Genomic DNA, 9,950 nt, shown 5'->3' with positions numbered 1-9,950 from the left:
AGAGAGAGAGAGAGAGAGAGAGAGAGAGAGAGAGAGAGAGAGAGAGAGATGGAGGGAAAGAGGGGAGAGAGATAGAGGGGGGTGGAGCTGTAAAGTTTTCTCATACTTGAAGAATTTTTCCTCCCTCTCCTCCTCCTTCTCTCTCTCTCTCTCTCTCTCTCTCTCTCTCTCTCTCTCTCTCTCTCTCTCTCTCTCTCTCTCTCTCTCTCTCTCTCTCTCTCTCCTCCTCCTCTCTGATGTAACTCGGTGCTTTACTGGTCCCAGTTGGGCGGAGGACTTACGATGGAAAACATCTGAATTTTTAAATGTTTTTAGGGCAACAGACGGGCCTGAAAATCATGAATGTGTTGTGACTTCCATCTCTCTCTCTCTCTCTCTCTCTCTCTCTCTCTCTCTCTCTCTCTCTCTCTCTCTCTCTCTCTCTCTCTGGGATGTGCAACACAGTGTTGCTGCCGTGTTGTCGGGTCGTCATGGTTTCCTGATAAGAGGAAAAGCATCAGGACCGCGGAGGCACCACCGAGCGGCCGCCGGGGGTCCTCGAGCCAGAGCTTCTTTTTTAAACTACCGAGTGACTTCTATACAACCAGAGGAGTCGCCCCCTGGTGGTCAGGAGAGAGAATGCAGCTTCAACACATGAAGCATAGACTTCTATACAACCAGAGGAGTCGCCTCCTGGTGGTCAGGAGAGAGAATGCAGCTTTAACACATGAAGCATAGACTTCTATACAACCAGAGGAGTCACCCCCTGGTGGTCAGGAGAGAGAATGCAGCTTTAACACATGAAGCATAGACTTCTATACAACCAGAGGAGTCGCCCCCTGGTGGTCAGGAGAGAGAATGCAGCTTCAACACATGAAGCATAGACTTCTATACAACCAGAGGAGTCGCCCCCTGGTGGTCAGGAGAGAGAATGCAGCTTTAACACATGAAGCATAGACTTCTATACAACCAGAGGAGTCGCCCCCTGGTGGTCAGGAGAGAGAATGCAGCTTCAACACATGAAGCATAGACTTCTATACAACCAGAGGAGTCGCCCCCTGGTGGTCAGGAGAGAGAATGCAGCTTTAACACATGAAGCATAGACTTCTATACAACCAGAGGAGTCGCCCCCTGGTGGTCAGGAGAGAGAATGCAGCTTTAACACATGAAGCATAGACTTCTATACAACCAGAGGAGTCGCCCCCTGGTGGTCAGGAGAGAGAATGCAGCTTTAACACATGCAGCAGAGACTTCTATACAACCAGAGGAGTCGCCCCCTGGTGGTCAGGAGAGAGAATGCAGCTTTAACACATGCAGCAGAGACTTCTATACAACCAGAGGAGTCGCCCCCTGGTGGTCAGGAGGGAGCATAATGTGCTTCCTCTGTCCAACACACAGATGTGTGTGAGTGTTTCTTTGAGGGTCGTTCCTCATCATTTTCCTTCTCCTCATCACCATTAAGCGGTTCTGTTGGTTCTGTTCCTGCAGATCCCTGGAGGCCCGTTAGGGGCCAAAGTCAAACCCTCTGGATGTGTGGACTCTGTCAGAGAGCGAGATGAAGGTCCAAGACGAAGACGAGTCCTTCAACCTCGAGCCACAAGCCAAACCAAACGAGTCATGAACCAGCTGACGGTGAGCAGAACACCTCTCATTGTGTCCAACGGCACTGTGTGCAGCTGGCAGGTTAGTGTGTGTGTGTGTGTGTGTGTGTGTGTGTGTGTGTGTGTGTGTGTGAGCCTCTCAAAGGGGCAGTGTGTGAGATTTGGCGACCACTAGTGGTGAGACTGCAGACACCGAAAAGAAATTAAACAAATGAAAAGATTAAAAAAATAATTTATATATATATAAATATTTGTATTTATTTAATATATATATATACAAACATATTATTTTGTATATATTCATTTAATTAAAAAAGGGAAAAAATGTATTTTTTAATTATTTAAAAAATATATATTGTAAAAGAAATGAAAAAAATAATGTGCCCCAGAAGGAAGAGACACGTATGACAAACAATATGTAATTGATTATATAATATGTTGTTTATAAATCTATTTCTATGTGTTTTACAGCTTTTCTTTGGAATGTGTTGTTCTTCACGTGAACGACCTTCAGGCGACCTTCAGGCGCTTCTGTGGCGGGTCGTGAGCCGACTTCACGGGTCGATCTCTGCAGCAGCTTCAACATCTTTCAAAACAACAACGGTGTGTGTGTGTGTGTCTGTGTGTGTGTGTGTGTGTGTCTGTGTGTGTGTGTGTGTGTGTGTGTGTGAAGGCTGCAGCTGCAGCATAAAAACATTCCTCACCGTTTACTTTCTTTTCTTTTAAATCACACGTGACGTTTTAAAACATGACGTCATTGTTTACGCGTCTCATAAACACGTTGCACAAATAAACAGAACTAAATGTATTAAAATGCACTTTTATTTATATGTTTAGAGGTTGAGGTGCATTACGAAAAAGACATGAAATGTTATAAAAACTATGTTTTTGGAACATTATTTGAAAATTCATCTTCATTCAAAAATATTTAGAACAAATAAAATTCTTTGTTTTCTTCTCGTCCTCAGCTGTGCCTAATAAAGTGGTCAGTCTTGTTTGCTTATTTGTGCAAAACAGACTCGTGGAACAGGAGCTGAAATACTCCATAAACTCACACTACACACTCTGCGGAGACAAACACACACACACACACACACACACACACACACACACACACACACACACACACACACACACACACACACATGGTGGCCACACAGAAACTCTCACTGACTCAAAGTTTCCACTTTGGCAGCGAGTGAACGGTTGAGATGAACGATAACCTCACCTTGGACGGACGGACACACACACGCACACATACACATGCACACACACACACACACACACACACCAGCTGCCTGCCAGACTGAGCAGATGTGGAGACACCGAACTCTCATTCATTCATCAGCTGAAGAGTTCCTTACAAAGGACTTCATGGTCATGTTGGACCTTCACCACACGACATGACTAACTAGCTACAGGACTAACTAGCTACAGGACTAACTAGCTACAGGACTCACCAGCTACAGGACTAACTAGCTACAGGACTAACTAGCTACAGGACTCACCAGCTACAGGACTAACTAGCTACAGGACTAACTAGCTACAGGACTCACCAGCTACAGGACTAACTAGCTACAGGACTAACTAGCTACAGGACTCACCAGCTACAGGACTAACTAGCTACAGGACTAACTAGCTACAGGACTAACTAGCTACAGGACTCACCAGCTACAGGACTAACTAGCTACAGGACTAACTAGCTACAGGACTCACCAGCTACAGGACTAACTAGCTACAGGACTAACTAGCTACAGGACTCACCAGCTACAGGACTAACTAGCTACATGACGAACTAGCTACAGGACTAACTAGCTACAGGACTAACCAGCTAACTAGCTAAGTGCATGACTAGCTAATTAACTAAGTACATGACTAGCTAATTAACTAAGTACATGACTAACTAGCTAAGTGAATGACTAGCTAACTAACTAAGTACATGACTAACTAGCTAAGTGAATGACTAGCTAACTAACTAAGTACATGACTAACTAGCTAAGTGAATGACTAGCTAACTAACTAAGTACATGACTAACTAGCTAAGTGAATGACTAGCTAACTAAGTACATGACTAACTAGCTAAGTGAATGACTAGCTAACTAACTAAGTACATGACTAACTGGCTAACTAACTAGCTGACTAACTGAGTGAGTACATGACTAACTACCTAATTGACCAAGTAACTAGCTAGCTAGCTGACAATCTAACTGACTCCAGTTAACCAGCAGATCTTAACGATCATATCAGAACATGTTTCATGTGTGAAACATATTTGAGTTTAAACTATAAACAAGATGTCTTTTGCTGCGTTATGCAGACATCTTCACAGCGTTAGCTTGATGCTACACACGATTAGCACCTTTCTATCAAGTGGTCGACCGACAGAATTCACCCAGAAAGCAGCGAGCTGTGAGGCCGCCGGTCATGTGACTGTGATGACGCGACGTCTCCCGAGGGAACAACCTGTCCTTTGTGTTGTTGTTGTTCCATTGCTCGTTGTTGTTGTTGTCTCTCCATGGCGTCACCGAGCGGCCGTGACTCTGGTTTGTTCATCAGGCTGGAAGAACATCAAGAACCAGCAAGATGAGAGACTTTACGAGTCCTGTCCGCCCACGTCCTCCATCTTTCCTTCAGCGTCCAGGCTCATGAAACGCTGAGCGACAGGAAGCTGGAGCGCCCAGAGAGAGGACACGCCCTCTCACAGAGTGCAGGAGGTGCAGGACACGCCCCTGACAGAGAGGACACGCCCTCTCACAGAGTGCAGGAGGAGCAGGACACGCCCCCTGACAGAGAGGACACGCCCTCTCACAGAGTGCAGGAGGAGCAGGACACGCCCCTGACAGAGAGGACACGCCCTCTCACAGAGTGCAGGAGGTGCAGGACACGCCCCTGACAGAGAGGACACGCCCTCTCACAGAGTGCAGGAGGTGCAGGACACGCCCCCTGACAGAGAGGACACGCCCTCTCACAGAGTGCAGGAGGTGCAGGACACGCCCCCTGACAGAGAGGACACGCCCCCTTACACTAGAAGACACGCCCCCTCAAGGCGCATCCAGAAGGTGGACACGCCCCCTGTAAGACTGTTTATGCATCTTTTTGAAAAAAATGTTTTCGTTCTTTTCACCTTTTTTCTGTTTTTGTCATTTTGTCTGTGTTGTTTCATGTTTGTCTATTTGTAATTTTAGATTTTTTTGTGTTTTGCATGTTTGTGTATATGTTTCTTTATATTTGTTTTAAAACATATTTTTTTAGTTTTAGGATTTTTTTTTATTTTTTTGCATCTTAAGTTAAAAATCAAATCACTTTTTTCCTCTTTGTCATTTTGTTCATGTTTTGTGTTTTGTGTGTCTGTGTTTCAGTTCTGGCATCTTTCCTCTGTTTGTTACGTCTTCGTCTGTCTGACACCACAACTACACAACTACACAACTACACACTCCTCCAGCTGGTGTGTGTGCAGCTGCAGTTACACATTGAGAGTCCCAACAGGACTTCATGAGACACACATGATGATTAATAATGATAACAATAATAATATTAATGTTATTTTTGACTGATTAAAAGTCACTTAACAGTCAGTTTGTTGTTGTTTCGTGGAGACACACAACCAGACACACACACACACACTGCATGGCGGTACTTCCTGTGGGCGGCGCTGGATGCTTGTGAAGTCACTGAAATGTCACAGACACACATTTATTGTGCGTCAGCAATGTAGACGTTGTGTAGGGTGTGTGTGTGAACACAGACATCACAGCACAGTCCATAGGAGATTATTATTATTATTATTATTATTATTATTATTATTATTATTATCATCATTGTTATTATTATCTGTCACTTCCACTTATGAAACAGTTTGTAATAGTGTGTCTGTTGTGTTGGAACGAGTTTTGAGTCATTAACTTTCACAGAGCTTCGTTATGAAAATGAAAGTGAATAATGAAACGTGTCGTTCAGACGTCGAGCTGCACAGACGCTCTTTGAGACGAAGAGGAGGAGGAAGAGGAAGAGGAAGAGGAGGAGGAAGAGGAGGGTTTTCCTCTGAGGAATCCCGACTATCCAGATGCAGAATGTGAGATATGCAGAAAGTCTCAGGCAGCCGATCGGATCCTCGTCTGTAACGAGAGTTTATTTGATCCACGAGGAACAAACATCTGGAGCGAGAGCGACAGTGATGTCATGCAGGGGCAGCAGGGCGGCTTCTTCATCATCATCATCATCATCGCTGCTGCTGGACTAAACGTTCTGTTATGGACATAAAGCCGCCCACACAGACTCCACACTCACACACACACACACACACACACACACACACAGTGTTGAGGTCAAAGGTCAAATATATCTGAGGAATGTTCAACAAGTCAAAACCCCCGAGAGGATCCAACAACCTGGAGGACTTTGTGGAGTTTCTCCTTGAAGAGTTCTGCAGCCACACGGCCCGCTGACGCAGGATTTATTAAAGAAATATGAATAATAAGTCCATGACATTTTATTTTAACACATGCATACGCCAAGTGTTGATTTATCAATAATAATATTTACAATGTAACGCAACAATGTAACACACAATTACAGCGCCTCAGAAGACCCGCACTGGCCCTTTAAGACCCGCGCTGGCCCTTTAAGACCCGCGCTGGCCCTTTAAGACCCGCGCTGGCCCTTTAAGACCCGCACTGGCCCTTCAAGACCCGCGCTGGCCCTTTAAGACCCGCTCTGGCCCTTCAAGACGAGGTCGCAGCGGCGCTGCTGGAAGCTCGGTTTTGTTTTGGCGGCGCATTTTTTTCTGCCAAAAAGAAAATGAAACCCAGATGTTGATTCCACGATGACAAGCGTCAGAAGAAGATTGATGTGAAGGACGAGAACAACGTGAAGGTTTACAGCTCCGTCACGGCCCTGAACACAACACGACCTGCAGCTATGAAGCCCCTGAACACAACACGACCTGCAGCCATGAAGCCCCTGAACACAACACGACCTGCAGCCATGAAGCCCCTGAACACAACACAACCTGCAGCCATGAAGCCCCTGAACACAACACGACCTGCAGCCATGAAGCCCCTGAACACAACACGACACACTGACCCAGGAGAGAGAGACTGTGAAAGCCATGAAACAGATGAAACATAAAGAATATTCCATCACTCAGATCGATGTTTACATGACAACTTTAATAAGAACGTATGAAGCTCTTCACAGTCGTGGAGCTTCACGGCTGCAGGTATTTAAATCATTACAATATTAAATAATCACACAAAAACAAAGTGACTTTTCACAGGTTGAAAACCTGAAGCTGCGTTCAGTGTTCCTGAGCTTTCATCCTCATCCTCATCTTCATCGTCAGGCGCAGAAACAAAGAGAAACTCGTCATGGTTGTTATTTTTATTCCTCTCATAACGTATCTGTTCTTCTTTAAAGAAGGTGAACGCTTATTTATTTACGCTCGAGCAGAAGACTCGGTGTTACATTAGAGATGCATACTTCACTCACAGCTGGTGAACACATCAGGAGGAACTCAACATCTGGCTCTGGGGGGGGGGGGGGCGTTTATTGGGGACACATGACTGCAGCGCACCCTCTAAAGCCGTCCCTCTGGAAACACAGCTGTCAGGTTAATGCCCCCCCATGTTTACATGATCAATCACTTCTGTCCTGACGGAGGAGAGAACATAAAGTATGAAGAAAGTTGAACTATAGAATGAAGGTATAAAGAAACCTGCAGCACATCAACATCATCGCTTCGTGCTGAAAGGCAGGTTACTATTCAGTTATTGTTCATAATGTCACAATAAGGTACGAGAGGCAGTACTGTATCGTCAACAATGTACAGTTCAAGGGTTTAACGACACCCTTGAACTGTACATTATTGTTGATACAGCACCTCGTACCTTATTGCTTAAATACAATGAACAAAACAAACAAATCATTTGTTTTGATAATCATCACAGTACCAGAAGTACTTGTACCTGTGCAGGTGAGGCTCCATTAGAGTATAAAAACACACGTCTTGTTTCCATTGGTCTGATATGAGTTTAGTCATCTGATTTAAATGTTTTATTCAAAGCCTCCATGATGCGTCTCTGCTGCTGGACCAGCTGGTTCTTCCTTCACGGGCAGCAGAACTCTGATACTCTGATATGAGAAACAGTTTTCGGGTCTTTCCGTTTAATAAACGCTGAAGTGACTCAAAGAGAGAATAAGGCAGATGTTTTATGTTTTCTCCCCCAGATGATGATGAGGTACGACGAGCTGCTCGGCCTCCAGATGAAGTGTCTTCTTTCTCTCTCCGGGGGAACGCTGAAGGTTCCACGCCGTTTGAGCCGCGGTGGGAAATGAAGAGAACGTGTAGGCGACTGTGGTTAGCATGTCCCTCTTTCAATCAGGGGGTCGGTGGTTCGAGCCCATCGCTGGTCCACGTCGTTGATGAACCTCAACTCACGACAATCAGGGTTTACGACCTCAGTCTTTAGGGGCGTGGTCTAAGAGGATCTTTTAACGCCCACGTTTCAACGATCCCTGAAGAATCCGTTCTTCCAAAAAGGTTCTCTAAACTCAACAGCTGGAGATTTGATCCGTTTTAAAAACTGCGAGTTGTCGACAGACGCCGACTCAAGTGACATCACCTGAGGTCATTCATCGGACGTCGCTGGTAGAACTCTCTGCCTCAGCACTTAACTGGTTTGAATCCTACTTGAAGGACCGACAACACTTTGTGTCGGTGGCTAATTACACATCAGAGCTGACTAGAATGACATGTGGTGTTCCCCAAGGCTCAATACTGGGGCCTCATGTGGTGTTCCCCAAGGCTCAATACTGGGCCTCATGTGGTGTTCCCCAAGGCTCAATACTGGGGCCTCATGTGGTGTTCTCCAAGGCTCAATACTGGGGCCTCATGTGGTGTTCCCCAAGGCTCAATACTGGGGCCTCATGTGGTGTTCCCCAAGGCTCAATACTGGGCCTCATGTGGTGTTCCCCAAGGCTCAATACTGGAGCCTCATGTGGTGTTCTCCAAGGCTCAATACTGGGCCTCATGTGGTGTTCCCCAAGGCTCAATACTGGGCCTCATGTGGTGTTCCCCAAGGCTCAATACTGGGCCTCATGTGGTGTTCCCCAAGGCTCAATACTGGGCCTCATGTGGTGTTCCCCAAGGCTCAATACTGGGCCTCATGTGGTGTTCCCCAAGGCTCAATACTGGAGCCTCATGTGGTGTTCCCCAAGGCTCAATACTGGGCCTCATGTGGTGTTCCACAAGGCTCAATACTGGAGCCTCATGTGGTGTTCCACAAGGCTCAATACTGGGGCCTCATGTGGTGTTCCCCAAGGCTCAATACTGGAGCCTCCTCTGTTCAACATCTTTATGCTTCCACTGGTTCAGACTATGAAAAACAACAAATTATTTTTCTTAAACTGCATTAGAGATGCTAAAGGTTCTGCAGGTGGTGACTAAACGTTATGAAGTATTAGTATCTGTAACTGTGTATCCTGATGACAAAAATATTAAATCTATAAATCAAAACGTTGATAATCAAGTTAAGAGCCAACAAGTTACAAGTCAACGAAGAGATGTTGACAATTCATTCAGTGAAACTGAAGCATGTTTATAACGGAAAATATCTCTACGTACACAACTTCTTACACATACTGGGTGGGTATATATATATATATATATATATATATGATCGGACTGCCTCTCATGAGGTAATCTGTTCAGACCTCTGAGAGTTGTGTTCTGTTCATAAACAGGTAATTCTCCTCACCACCAGCGTGTTAAACAGCCTTTAAAGGGCCGGGGGAGCGTTTGTGGGTCTGTTGTGTCTTTAATTGAGTCCTGACATGTGGTTCTGGTTCCACGGCGTTCCGTCCTCCAACAGGACATTAAACCTCTTTCACGCTTCTGGTTTTTGTTGAGGCCAAGTTTAAATCCCCCGAACCAGAGCCCCGTCTGTATTTGTGTGTTCGAGGCTCCGGGAGCCAAAACCTCCAGAACCTTTAAATCTGACGGCGTAACCGAGACGCGTCGCTGTAAATCTGGACGTCCCAGAGGGCCTCACCAGCTCCGAGGAGGTCGAGAGGAACGTGACGGCCGGCAGGAGGCTCTGGTTTACAGACCGCTTTAAAGGCGACGTCATCCACGGCGCCATCGAGGCGTCCTGTTCAGACAGGAAACACAGCAGCAGGTGTTCCAGTCTGACCAGCGACCGCGCTCACCGGAGGAGTTTTAAACTTTATTCTTTTCGTTTCACATAAATGTCTTTGAGGTCATTTCACACTTATGATGGGTGTGTGTGTGTGTGTGTGTGTGTGTGTGTGTGTAAGCAGCAGCAGGATCTTCAGTCTGTCTGCAGAGCTCTGTCACCCTCCAGTGGACACAGA

This window comes from Clinocottus analis, unplaced genomic scaffold (genome assembly GCF_023055335.1).
Source record: "Clinocottus analis isolate CAN_PGR_092001 unplaced genomic scaffold, fCliAna1.0.p SCAF_14, whole genome shotgun sequence".
Lineage (NCBI taxonomy): Eukaryota > Metazoa > Chordata > Actinopteri > Perciformes > Cottidae > Clinocottus > Clinocottus analis.
Note: the sequence above shows the minus strand (reverse complement) of the source record.